General features: G+C 44.4%; 1 protein-coding gene and 7 non-coding genes across 8 annotated transcripts in view; 1 reads left to right on the forward strand and 7 right to left on the reverse strand.

Annotated features, from left to right (window-relative positions):
- Positions 1 to 13,740, forward strand: part of wnt5b (wingless-type MMTV integration site family, member 5b) — a 104,655-nt gene that overhangs the window by 5,083 nt on the left and 85,832 nt on the right. The gene's annotated exons all lie outside the window — the stretch shown is intronic.
- On the reverse strand, positions 2,866 to 2,938 carry trnak-cuu. Its single transcript has one exon. It is a non-coding gene; the product is annotated as a tRNA-Lys (tRNA).
- trnak-cuu lies at positions 4,255 to 4,327 on the reverse strand. Its single transcript has one exon. It is a non-coding gene; the product is annotated as a tRNA-Lys (tRNA).
- On the reverse strand, positions 5,991 to 6,063 carry trnak-cuu. The gene has a single exon. It is a non-coding gene; the product is annotated as a tRNA-Lys (tRNA).
- Positions 7,386 to 7,458, reverse strand: trnak-cuu. The gene has a single exon. It is a non-coding gene; the product is annotated as a tRNA-Lys (tRNA).
- trnak-cuu lies at positions 8,875 to 8,947 on the reverse strand. Its single transcript has one exon. It is a non-coding gene; the product is annotated as a tRNA-Lys (tRNA).
- trnak-cuu lies at positions 10,832 to 10,904 on the reverse strand. Its single transcript has one exon. It is a non-coding gene; the product is annotated as a tRNA-Lys (tRNA).
- Positions 12,786 to 12,858, reverse strand: trnak-cuu. Its single transcript has one exon. It is a non-coding gene; the product is annotated as a tRNA-Lys (tRNA).

A 13,740-nucleotide genomic window follows, 5' to 3' on the forward strand; every position in this document is an offset into this window, starting at 1 on the left:
GTGTGTTGACAATGCAGTGCGGCCATGCAGTAGTCATTATGGTCAAGTGCTGTGTGTGTGTACGCATTTCTGCATGTATGTGTGCACTAAAAATGCGACCTTGTGGTAATCATTACGGTGTCTGTGCTTTCTGCATTCTCGATGCCTGCACGTGAGTGTATGTGTGTGTGTGTGTGTGTGTGTGTGTGTGTGTGTGTGTGTGTGTGTGTACATGTTTTAGGTCTCTCTGTGCCGGTGGTTCAAGGCTATGCAGTGATGTCATCGAGGCGGCAGGGTGGGGTGACATGGGGTTAGAGTTTGGCAGAGGTCCTGACTCCAGCAGCCCTCAAAATGTGTCTGACCAGGAAGTATGTGACTGTCCCTGCTTGTCTATGTGCTTGTGCATGTGTGTCAGCATGCCAGCCTGTGTGTGTGTGTGTGTGTGTGTGTTTGTGTGTTGTGAGTGTGTGTATGGTCAGTGGTAGCGGTCACCAGCTGTATGCTAGCAGGGTCCTATGCTAATAGTAAAAGTGATTTATTGGACACTTTATAGAGCCTGAAACCGTTATTATAAATCCGGCAGGCTGGTCAAAGGGACAGTCACAGACCACACGGCCACAAGACACAGCATCAGACCAGAGGAGCCAGAATTACTGAACACTGGTGTGTCAAAGGCTAAAGGAAAGAGAGGAAAGCCTCCTCTATTCCAACCCGATAATGACAACAAGATATTGCCTTCACCAAGCGTAACGATATTCCTACATGTAGAGTTTTACGATTTAGATTTTTAAGAGCATTTTACACAACTATAGTTATTTACATTATATTGTCAAGAGCACAGAAAGAACTCGAAATGGACAATATAGAGTTAAATTTCAAATGTATTAATTTTTCATTTTCTATATTTTCTATATTATTATCTGGCTGTTTTTGTGGCCATAGTTGTGTCAAAGGAAGTGCTGAAAGACCTGGTTGTCTGAATATGTAGTATTCTCTAAATGCACTCAGTTATCACTTTATTAGGTCAACTTAGCTAAAACTAATGCAGTCTAATAAAAGCCCTGCAATACATTCTACCATCACAAAGGTTATACTGTTCAGCTTTTGTTGAATCTGTTCTAGAGATGGATTGTTCGCTTGTTCTAAGTGTAGATTTAAGCTTATGGTCATTTTGGAGGCTTTACTGAATTGCATTATGTTGCATTATGGAAAGGTGTTTCCAATATTTTGTCCATCTCATTTATATCATAAAGTAGTTTTAGCTCAGTGTACTTAATAAACTCGCAACTGAGTGTATATTCATATAACTCTTGACCATGAGATTAAAATTCTAATGCTCTACCCACTGAGCGCTTTTTTCTCTCAATTGCTTCCGTTCTCCACTTCACTACCCTTTCCTCTCTTCCCTACTCTCTTCTCCTCTCAGTAGCTCCGATCCAGCGCTGATAAAACTATCAACAGCACACCTGCAATGGGTTGAAAAGCTGTCTAAGTCACTCACACACACACATACACACACATACATAAACACACTGCAGGCCCGTAAGAACACAAACCCAAACAGATGGGGACAAGGATCTTATTTAGCATCTGCTCACAACAATAAGCCTATTCTCTTCCGCTTTTAACTCTGTCTCTCTTTCCGACTGTTTCCGTTTCCATTCCTCTTTAATTCACTCTTCCCATTTGTCTCTTTCTGTCTCTCTTTACCTCACTATTTTCCCTTTATATCTCAGTTTTACTCTCTGTTGACCTCTTTCAGTTCAGTAAATTTCACTTTTCTTTTTTAGCACAAATGTAATATGAATATCTTTGTGGCAAGAAGGGAACATTAAGGTTCAGTTTATGGGTATGTACTGCAGTTTGACAAGAATGACAGGGACAACTCCAAATGTTGTCTTTCTTATATTTGTGCAGGGTTATGTGTAGTGATTTTAGTCTGCAAGCAGGGTTGGGATACTGATAGTTTACTATCAGTTGACAGGGAATTCCTTTTTAGGGGTCCAGTCCAAATGCATACAAACTCTTGAACTTCAAAGACACTTTAGTACTCTGACCTACATTCTTGTGCTTATTCACTCTCTAAAAAATACCAGTGCACAACGTGGGGCTCACACACACAACCGTGAAATTAATGGGCAAAATACATAGGGTACACGTCACGTAGATAGGGTGGAGTGGGGGGCTCGAACCCACAACCCTGAGATTAAGAGTCTCATGCTCATAAGAATAATGATGTCTTTGATTGAACGTTTTTATTAGTGGTCTAGTTTTGCTGTATTTGTATAGTTGTTTGAAGACCCTTCAGGAGTTTGATATTCAACCCCCTTTCTGATCTGCTCAACCCTAAAACAGCATCGCCCAACGTGGGATTGTAAAGTAGCTCGAGGACTTCAGCAATTTGACTTTCATTTGAGCATTTGCATCACCTTCACATGAACACCAATGGCCAATGTGGGGCTAGTTTTGGGCTTACGTTTGTATTAGCGGTCTAGTTTTTGTATTTGTATAGTTGTTTGAAGACCCTCCAGGAGTTTGATATTTAACCGCCTTTCTGATCTGTTCAACCCTAAAACAGCATCGCCCAACGTGGGGTTGTAAAGTAGCTTGAGGTCTTCAGCCATTTGGTTACGTTCAAAGTCAACCTCAGGTGGACCAAAAAACAAAGCAACGACGGGCTGGAGGAGTTGCTAATTGTGGACAGAGAGTCTTGTAAAGTAGCTCGAGGACTTGAGCACTTTGGTTTTTCAATCGAGTGTTTGTATCACCTTCACATGAACACCAATGGCCAACGTGGGGCTAGTTTTGTATTAGTGGTCTAGTTGTTTGAAGACCCTTAAGGAGTTTGATATTTAACTGCCTTTCTGATCAACCTTAAAACAGCATCGCCCAACGTGGGGCTCGAACCCACGACCCTGAGATTAAGAGTCTCATGCTCTACCAACTGAGCTAGCCGGGCTACTTTGAGCGGAAAAATGGGTCACATTTCGTGGCCGTATCATGGACTGAGAACATTCAGAAGGGTGGAGGCTCCCTTCTATCCTCCACAGCTACAACATCAGAATAATGATGTCTTTGATTGATTGGCTCTCCCAAAAACAAAAGCGCCTAGAATCTGGCTCAAAACCTGCCACTAGCATCATGTGACCAACATGTTCATAGCATGCTTGGGAAGAGACCCAATCCGTGGCAGTCTTCCCCCTTGGATCTCCTCTGTGTTCAGGTAAAAATGCTGGGCTCGCTGAAAAAACTGCAGGCAATGGTCGGACACAGACTCTCAATGACGGCAGATTGGTGTGTGTGAGGGCCCTTAGAATTAATCTTCTCAGAGGTATCCTCTTATCAGAAGTCAAGTTCAGCTGCAGACACTCTCGTAAAAAAGGTCAAGGACTTCAGCTATTTGGTTAGTGTTTACGTTTGTTACGTTCAACGTCAACCTCAGGTGGACCACAAAACAAAGCACAAAAGCAAAAATGGGAAGGACGGGCTAGGGGAGTTGCTCAATGTGGACAGAGTCTGCAGACAGTCTTGTAAAGTAGCTCGAGGACTTCAGCAATTTGGTTTTTCATTCGAGTGTTTGAATGACCTTCACATGAACACCAATGGCCAATGTGGGCTTACGTTTTTATTAGTGGTCTAGTTTTGCTGTATTTGTATAGTTGTTTGAAGACCCTTCAGGAGTTTGATATTCAACCCCTTTCTGATCTGCTCAACCCTAAAACAGCATCGCCCAACGTGGGATTGTAAAGTAGCTCGAGGACTTCAGCAATTTGACTTTCATTTGAGCATTTGCATCACCTTCACATGAACACCAATGGCCAATGTGGGGCTAGTTTTGGGCTTAGGTTTGTATTAGTGGTCTAGTTTTTGTATTTGTATAGTTGTTTGAAGACCCTCCAGGAGTTTGATATTTAACCGCCTTTCTGATCTGCTCAACCCTAAAACAGCATCGCCCAACGTGGGGTTGTAAAGTAGCTTGAGGTCTTCAGCCATTTGGTTACGTTCAAAGTCAACCTCAGGTGGACCAAAAACAAAGCAACGACGGGCTGGAGGAGTTGCTCAATGTGGACAGAGTGTGCAGACAGTCTTGTAAAGTAGCTCGAGGACTTGAGCACTTTGGTTTTTCATTCGAGTGTTTGTATCACCTTCACATGAACACCAATGGCCAACGTGGGGCTAGTTTTGGGCTTACGTTTGTATTTGTGGTCTAGTTGTTTGAAGACACTTCAGGAGTTTGATATTTAACCGCCTTTCTGATCAACCTTAAAACAGCATCGCCCAACGTGGGGCTCGAACCCACGACCCTGAGATTAAGAGTCTCATGCTCTACCGACTGAGCTAGCCGGGCTACTTTGAGCAGAAAAATGGGTCACATTTCGTGGCCGTATCATGGACTGAGAACACTCAGAAGGGTGGAGGCTCCCTTCTATCCTCCACAGCTACAACATCAGAATAATGATGTCTTTGATTGATTGGCTCTCCCAAAAACAAAAGCGCCTAGAATCTGGCTCAAAACCTGCCACTAGCATCATGTGACCAACATGTTCATAGCATGCTTGGGAAGAGACCCAATCCGTGGCAGTCTTCCCCCCTTGGATCTCTCCTCTGTGTTCAGGTAAAAATGCTGGGCTCGCTGAAAAAACTGCAGGCAATGGTCGGACACAGACTCTCAATGACGGCAGATTGGTGTGTGTGAGGGCCCTTAGAATTAATCTTCTCAGAGGTATCCTCTTATCAGAAGTCAAGTTCAGCTGCAGACACTCTCGTAAAAAAGGTCAAGGACTTCAGCTATTTGGTTAGTGTTTACGTTTGTTACGTTCAACGTCAACCTCTGGTGGATCAAAAAACAAAGCACAAAAGCAAAAATGGGAAGGACGGGCTGGGGGAGTTGCTCAATGTGGACAGAGTCTGCAGACAGTCTTGTAAAGTAGCTCGAGGACTTCAGCAATTTGGTTTTTCATTCGAGTGTTTGAATGACCTTCACATGAACACCAATGGCCAATGTGGGCTTACGTTTTTATTAGTGGTCTAGTTTTGCTGTATTTGTATAGTTGTTTGAAGACCCTCCAGGAGTTTGATATTTAACCGCCTTTCTGATCTGCTCAACCCTAAAACAGCATCCCCCAACGTGGGGTTGTAAAGTAGCTTGAGGTCTTCAGCCATTTGGTTACGTTCAAAGTTAACCTCAGGTGGACCAAAAAACAAAGCACAAAAAAAGCAACGACGGGCTGGAGGAGTTACTCAATGTGGACAGAGTGTGCAGACAGTCTTGTAAAGTAGCTCGAGGACTTGAGCACTTTGGTTTTTCATTCGAGTGTTTGTATCACCTTCACATGAACACCAATGGCCAACGTGGGGCTAGTTTTGGGCTTACGTTTGTATTAGTGGTCTAGTTGTTTGAAGACCCTTCAGGAGTTTGATATTTAACCGCCTTTCTGATCTGCTCAACCCTAAAACAGCATCGCCCAACGTGGGATTGTAAAGTAGCTCGAGGACTTCAGCAATTTGACTTTCATTTGAGCATTTGCATCACCTTCACATGAACACCAATGGCCAATGTGGGGCTAGTTTTGGGCTTAGGTTTGTATTAGTGGTCTAGTTTTTGTATTTGTATAGTTGTTTGAAGACCCTCCAGGAGTTTGATATTTAACCGCCTTTCTGATCTGCTCAACCCTAAAACAGCATCGCCCAACGTGGGGTTGTAAAGTAGCTTGAGGTCTTCAGCCATTTGGTTACGTTCAAAGTCAACCTCAGGTGGACCAAAAAACAAAGCAACGACGGGCTGGAGGAGTTGCTCAATGTGGACAGAGTGTGCAGACAGTCTTGTAAAGTAGCTCGAGGACTTGAGCACTTTGGTTTTTCATTCGAGTGTTTGTATCACCTTCACATGAACACCAATGGCCAACGTGGGGCTAGTTTTGGGCTTACGTTTGTATTTGTGGTCTAGTTGTTTGAAGACACTTCAGGAGTTTGATATTTAACCGCCTTTCTGATCAACCTTAAAACTGCATCGCCCAACGTGGGGCTCGAACCCACGACCCTGAGATTAAGAGTCTCATGCTCTACCGACTGAGCTAGCCGGGCTACTTTGAGCAGAAAAATGGGTCACATTTCGTGGCCGTATCATGGACTGAGAACACTCAGAAGGGTGGAGGCTCCCTTCTATCCTCCACAGCTACAACATCAGAATAATGATGTCTTTGATTGATTGGCTCTCCCAAAAACAAAAGCGCCTAGAATCTGGCTCAAAACCTGCCACTAGCATCATGTGACCAACATGTTCATAGCATGCTTGGGAAGAGACCCAATCCGTGGCAGTCTTCCCCCTTGGATCTCCTCTGTGTTCAGGTAAAAATGCTGGGCTCGCTGAAAAAACTGCAGGCAATGGTCGGACACAGACTCTCAATGACGGCAGATTGGTACGTGTGAGGGCCCTTAGAATTAATCTTCTCAGAGGTATCCTCTTATCAGAAGTCAAGTTCAGCTGCAGACACTCTCGTAAAAAAGGTCAAGGACTTCAGCTATTTGGTTAGTGTTTACGTTTGTTACGTTCAACGTCAACCTCAGGTGGACCAAAAAACAAAGCACAAAAGCAAAAATGGGAAGGACGGGCTGGGGGAGTTGCTCAATGTGGACAGAGTCTGCAGACAGTCTTGTAAAGTAGCTCGAGGACTTCAGCAATTTGGTTTTTCATTCGAGTGTTTGAATGACCTTCACATGAACACCAATGGCCAATGTGGGCTTACGTTTTTATTAGTGGTCTAGTTTTGCTGTATTTGTATAGTTGTTTGAAGACCCTTCAGGAGTTTGATATTCAACCCCCTTTCTGATCTGCTCAACCCTAAAACAGCATCGCCCAACGTGGGATTGTAAAGTAGCTCGAGGACTTCAGCAATTTGACTTTCATTTGAGCATTTGCATCACCTTCACATGAACACCAATGGCCAATGTGGGGCTAGTTTTGGGCTTAGGTTTGTATTAGTGGTCTAGTTTTTGTATTTGTATAGTTGTTTGAAGACCCTCCAGGAGTTTGATATTTAACCGCCTTTCTGATCTGCTCAACCCTAAAACAGCATCGCCCAACGTGGGGTTGTAAAGTAGCTTGAGGTCTTCAGCCATTTGGTTTCAAACGTTCAAAGTCAACCTCAGGTGGACCAAAAAACAAAGCAACGACGGGCTGGAGGAGTTGCTCAATGTGGACAGAGTGTGCAGACAGTCTTGTAAAGTAGCTCGAGGACTTGAGCACTTTGGTTTTTCATTCGAGTGTTTGTATCACCTTCACATGAACACCAATGGCCAACGTGGGGCTAGTTTTGGGCTTACGTTTGTATTTGTGGTCTAGTTGTTTGAAGACACTTCAGGAGTTTGATATTTAACCGCTTTTCTGATCAACCTTAAAACTGCATCGCCCAACGTGGGGCTCGAACCCACGACCCTGAGATTAAGAGTCTCATGCTCTACCGACTGAGCTAGCCGGGCTACTTTGAGCAGAAAAATGGGTCACATTTCGTGGCCGTATCATGGACTGAGAACACTCAGAAGGGTGGAGGCTCCCTTCTATCCTCCACAGCTACAACATCAGAATAATGATGTCTTTGATTGATTGGCTCTCCCAAAAACAAAAGCGCCTAGAATCTGGCTCAAAACCTGCCACTAGCATCATGTGACCAACATGTTCATAGCATGCTTGGGAAGAGACCCAATCCGTGGCAGTCTTCCCCCTTGGATCTCCTCTGTGTTCAGGTAAAAATGCTGGGCTCGCTGAAAAAACTGCAGGCAATGGTCGGACACAGACTCTCAATGACGGCAGATTGGTACGTGTGAGGGCCCTTAGAATTAATCTTCTCAGAGGTATCCTCTTATCAGAAGTCAAGTTCAGCTGCAGACACTCTCGTAAAAAAGGTCAAGGACTTCAGCTATTTGGTTAGTGTTTACGTTTGTTACGTTCAACGTCAACCTCTGGTGGATCAAAAAACAAAGCACAAAAGCAAAAATGGGAAGGACGGGCTGGGGGAGTTGCTCAATGTGGACAGAGTCTGCAGACAGTCTTGTAAAGTAGCTCGAGGACTTCAGCAATTTGGTTTTTCATTCGAGTGTTTGAATGACCTTCACATGAACACCAATGGCCAATGTGGGCTTACGTTTTTATTAGTGGTCTAGTTTTGCTGTATTTGTATAGTTGTTTGAAGACCCTCCAGGAGTTTGATATTTAACCGCCTTTCTGATCTGCTCAATAAACAGCATCCCCCAACGTGGGGTTGTAAAGTAGCTTGAGGTCTTCAGCCATTTGCTCAACCTCAGGTGGACCAAAAACAAAGCACAACACGGGCGGGCTGGAGGAGTTACTCAATGTGGGAGTGTGCAACAGTCTTGTAAAGTAGCTCGAGGACTTGAGCAATTTGGTTTTTCATTTGAGCATTTGCATCACCTTCACATGAACACCAATGGCCAATGTGGGGCTAGTTTTGGGCTTAGGTTTGTATTAGTGGTCTAGTTTTTGTATTTGTATAGTTGTTTGAAGACCCTCCAGGAGTTTGATATTTAACCGCCTTTCTGATCTGCTCAACCCTAAAACAGCATCGCCCAACGTGGGGTTGTAAAGTAGCTTGAGGTCTTCAGCCATTTGGTTACGTTCAAAGTCAACCTCAGGTGGACCAAAAACAAAGCAACGACGGGCTGGAGGAGTTGCTCAATGTGGACAGAGTGTGCAGACATTAGCTCGAGGACTTGAGCACTTTGGTTTTTCATTCGAGTGTTTGTATCACCTTCACATGAACACCAATGGCCAACGTGGGGCTAGTTTTGGGCTTACGTTTGTATTTGTGGTCTAGTTGTTTGAAGACACTTCAGGAGTTTGATATTTAACCGCCTTTCTGATCAACCTTAAAACTGCATCGCCCAACGTGGGGCTCGAACCCACGACCCTGAGATTAAGAGTCTCATGCTCTACCGACTGAGCTAGCCGGGCTACTTTGAGCAGAAAAATGGGTCACATTTCGTGGCCGTATCATGGACTGAGAACACTCAGAAGGGTGGAGGCTCCCTTCTATCCTCCACAGCTACAACATCAGAATAATGATGTCTTTGATTGATTGGCTCTCCCAAAAACAAAAGCGCCTAGAATCTGGCTCAAAACCTGCCACTAGCATCATGTGACCAACATGTTCATAGCATGCTTGGGAAGAGACCCAATCCGTGGCAGTCTTCCCCCTTGGATCTCCTCTGTGTTCAGGTAAAAATGCTGGGCTCGCTGAAAAAACTGCAGGCAATGGTCGGACACAGACTCTCAATGACGGCAGATTGGTGTGTGTGAGGGCCCTTAGAATTAATCTTCTCAGAGGTATCCTCTTATCAGAAGTCAAGTTCAGCTGCAGACACTCTCGTAAAAAAGGTCAAGGACTTCAGCTATTTGGTTAGTGTTTACGTTTGTTACGTTCAACGTCAACTTCTGGTGGATCAAAAAACAAAGCACAAAAGCAAAAATGGGAAGGACGGGCTGGGGGAGTTGCTCAATGTGGACAGAGTCTGCAGACAGTCTTGTAAAGTAGCTCGAGGACTTCAGCAATTTGGTTTTTCATTCGAGTGTTTGAATGACCTTCACATGAACACCAATGGCCAATGTGGGCTTACGTTTTTATTAGTGGTCTAGTTTTGCTGTATTTGTATAGTTGTTTGAAGACCCTCCAGGAGTTTGATATTTAACCGCCTTTCTGATCTGCTCAACCCTAAAACAGCATCCCCCAACGTGGGGTTGTAAAGTAGCTTGAGGTCTTCAGCCATTTGGTTACGTTCAAAGTTAACCTCAGGTGGACCAAAAAACAAAGCACAAAAGCAACGACGGGCTGGAGGAGTTACTCAATGTGGACAGAGTGTGCAGACAGTCTTGTAAAGTAGCTCGAGGACTTGAGCACTTTGGTTTTTCATTCGAGTGTTTGTATCACCTTCACATGAACACCAATGGCCAACGTGGGGCTAGTTTTGGGCTTACGTTTGTATTAGTGGTCTAGTTGTTTGAAGACCCTTCAGGAGTTTGATATTTAACCGCCTTTCTGATCTGCTCAACCCTAAAACAGCATCGCCCAACGTGGGATTGTAAAGTAGCTCGAGGACTTCAGCAATTTGACTTTCATTTGAGCATTTGCATCACCTTCACATGAACACCAATGGCCAATGTGGGGCTAGTTTTGGGCTTAGGTTTGTATTAGTGGTCTAGTTTTTGTATTTGTATAGTTGTTTGAAGACCCTCCAGGAGTTTGATATTTAACCGCCTTTCTGATCTGCTCAACCCTAAAACAGCATCGCCCAACGTGGGATTGTAAAGTAGCTCGAGGACTTCAGCAATTTGACTTTCATTTGAGCATTTGCATCACCTTCACATGAACACCAATGGCCAATGTGGGGCTAGTTTTGGGCTTAGGTTTGTATTAGTGGTCTAGTTTTTGTATTTGTATAGTTGTTTGAAGACCCTCCAGGAGTTTGATATTTAACCGCCTTTCTGATCTGCTCAACCTAAAACAGCATCGCCCAACGTGGGGTTGTAAAAAGTAGCTTGAGGTCTTCAGCCATTTGGTTACGTTCAAAGTCAACCTCAGGTGGACCTAAAAAAAACAAAGCAACGACGGGCTGGAGGAGTTGCTCAATGTGGACAGAGTGTGCAGACAGTCTTGTAAAGTAGCTCGAGGACTTGAGCACTTTGGTTTTTCATTCGAGTGTTTGTATCACCTTCACATGAACACCAATGGCCAACGTGGGGCTAGTTTTGGGCTTACGTTTGTATTTGTGGTCTAGTTGTTTGAAGACACTTCAGGAGTTTGATATTTAACCGCCTTTCTGATCAACCTTAAAACAGCATCGCCCAACGTGGGGCTCGAACCCACGACCCTGAGATTAAGAGTCTCATGCTCTACCGACTGAGCTAGCCGGGCTACTTTGAGCAGAAAAATGGGTCACATTTCGTGGCCGTATCATGGACTGAGAACACTCAGAAGGGTGGAGGCTCCCTTCTATCCTCCACAGCTACAACATCAGAATAATGATGTCTTTGATTGATTGGCTCTCCCAAAAACAAAAGCGCCTAGAATCTGGCTCAAAACCTGCCACTAGCATCATGTGACCAACATGTTCATAGCATGCTTGGGAAGAGACCCAATCCCGTGGCAGTCTTCCCCTTGGATCTCCTCTGTGTTCAGGTAAAAATGCTGGGCTCGCTGAAAAACTGCAGGCAATGGTCGGACACAGACTCTCAATGACGGCAGATTGGTGTGTGTGAGGGCCATTAGAATTAATCTTCTCAGAGGTATCCTCTTATCAGAAGTCAAGTTCAGCTGCAGACACTCTCGTAAAAAAGGTCAAGGACTTCAGCTATTTGGTTAGTGTTTACGTTTGTTACGTTCAACGTCAACTTCTGGTGGATCAAAAACAAAGCACAAAAGCAAAAATGGGAAGGACGGGCTGGGGGAGTTGCTCAATGTGGACAGAGTCTGCAGACAGTCTTGTAAAGTAGCTCGAGGACTTCAGCAATTTGGTTTTTCATTCGAGTGTTTGAATGACCTTCACATGAACACCAATGGCCAATGTGGGCTTACGTTTTTATTAGTGGTCTAGTTTTGCTGTATTTGTATAGTTGTTTGAAGACCCTCCAGGAGTTTGATATTTAACCGCCTTTCTGATCTGCTCAACCCTAAAACAGCATCCCCCAACGTGGGGTTGTAAAGTAGCTTGAGGTCTTCAGCCATTTGGTTACGTTCAAAGTTAACCTCAGGTGGACCAAAAAACAAAGCACAAAAGCAACGACGGGCTGGAGGAGTTACTCAATGTGGACAGAGTGTGCAGACAGTCTTGTAAAGTAGCTCGAGGACTTGAGCACTTTGGTTTTTCATTCGAGTGTTTGTATCACCTTCACATGAACACCAATGGCCAACGTGGGGCTAGTTTTGGGCTTACGTTTGTATTAGTGGTCTAGTTGTTTGAAGACCCTTCAGGAGTTTGATATTTAACCGCCTTTCTGATCTGCTCAACCCTAAAACAGCATCCCAGCGTGGGATTGTAAAGTAGCTCGAGGACTTCAGCAATTTGACTTTCATTTGAGCATTTGCATCACCTTCACATGAACACCAATGGCCAATGTGGGGCTAGTTTTGGGCTTAGGTTTGTATAGTGGTCTAGGTCTAGTTTTTGTATTTGTATAGTTGTTTGAAGACCCTCCAGGAGTTTGATATTTAACCGCCTTTCTGATCTGCTCAACCCTAAAACAGCATCGCCCAACGTGGGATTGTAAAGTAGCTCGAGGACTTCAGCAATTTGACTTTCATTTGAGCATTTGCATCACCTTCACATGAACACCAATGGCCAATGTGGGGCTAGTTTTGGGCTTAGGTTTGTATTAGTGGTCTAGTTTTTGTATTTGTATAGTTGTTTGAAGACCCTCCAGGAGTTTGATATTTAACCGCCTTTCTGATCTGCTCAACCCTAAAACAGCATCGCCCAACGTGGGGTTGTAAAGTAGCTTGAGGTCTTCAGCCATTTGGTTACGTTCAAAGTCAACCTCAGGTGGACCAAAAAACAAAGCAACGACGGGCTGGAGGAGTTGCTCAATGTGGACAGAGTGTGCAGACAGTCTTGTAAAGTAGCTCGAGGACTTGAGCACTTTGGTTTTTCATTCGAGTGTTTGTATCACCTTCACATGAACACCAATGGCCAACGTGGGGCTAGTTTTGGGCTTACGTTTGTATTTGTGGTCTAGTTGTTTGAAGACACTTCAGGAGTTTGATATTTAACCGCCTTTCTGATCAACCTTAAAACTGCATCGCCCAACGTGGGGCTCGAACCCACGACCCTGAGATTAAGAGTCTCATGCTCTACCGACTGAGCTAGCCGGGCTACTTTGAGCGGAAAAATGGGTCACATTTCGTGGCCGTATCATGGACTGAGAACACTCAGAAGGGTGGAGGCTCCCTTCTATCCTCCACAGCTACAACATCAGAATAATGATGTCTTTGATTGATTGGCTCTCCCAAAAACAAAAGCGCCTAGAATCTGGCTCAAAACCTGCCACTAGCATCATGTGACCAACATGTTCATAGCATGCTTGGGAAGAGACCCAATCCGTGGCAGTCTTCCCCTTGGATCTCCTCTGTGTTCAGGTAAAAATGCTGGGCTCGCTGAAAAAAAACTGCAGGCAATGGTCGGACACAGACTCTCAATGACGGCAGATTGGTGTGTGAGGGCCCTTAGAATTAATCTTCTCAGAGGTATCCTCTTATCAGAAGTCAAGTTCAGCTGCAGACACTCTCGTAAAAAAGGTCAAGGACTTCAGCTATTTGGTTAGTGTTTACGTTTGTTACGTTCAACGTCAACTTCTGGTGGATCAAAAAACAAAGCACAAAAGCAAAAATGGGAAGGACGGGCTGGGGGAGTTGCTCAATGTGGACAGAGTCTGCAGACAGTCTTGTAAAGTAGCTCGAGGACTTCAGCAATTTGGTTTTTCATTCGAGTGTTTGAATGACCTTCACATGAACACCAATGGCCAATGTGGGCTTACGTTTTTATTAGTGGTCTAGTTTTGCTGTATTTGTATAGTTGTTTGAAGACCCTTCAGGAGTTTGATATTCAACCCCCTTTCTGATCTGCTCAACCCTAAAACAGCATCGCCCAACGTGGGATTGTAAAGTAGCTCGAGGACTTCAGCAATTTGACTTTCATTTGAGCATTTGCATCACCTTCACATGAACACCAATGGCCAATGTGGGGCTAGTTTTGGGC

The sequence above is a fragment of the Siniperca chuatsi genome, linkage group LG23 (assembly GCF_020085105.1).
Source record: "Siniperca chuatsi isolate FFG_IHB_CAS linkage group LG23, ASM2008510v1, whole genome shotgun sequence".
Taxonomy (NCBI): domain Eukaryota; kingdom Metazoa; phylum Chordata; class Actinopteri; order Centrarchiformes; family Sinipercidae; genus Siniperca; species Siniperca chuatsi.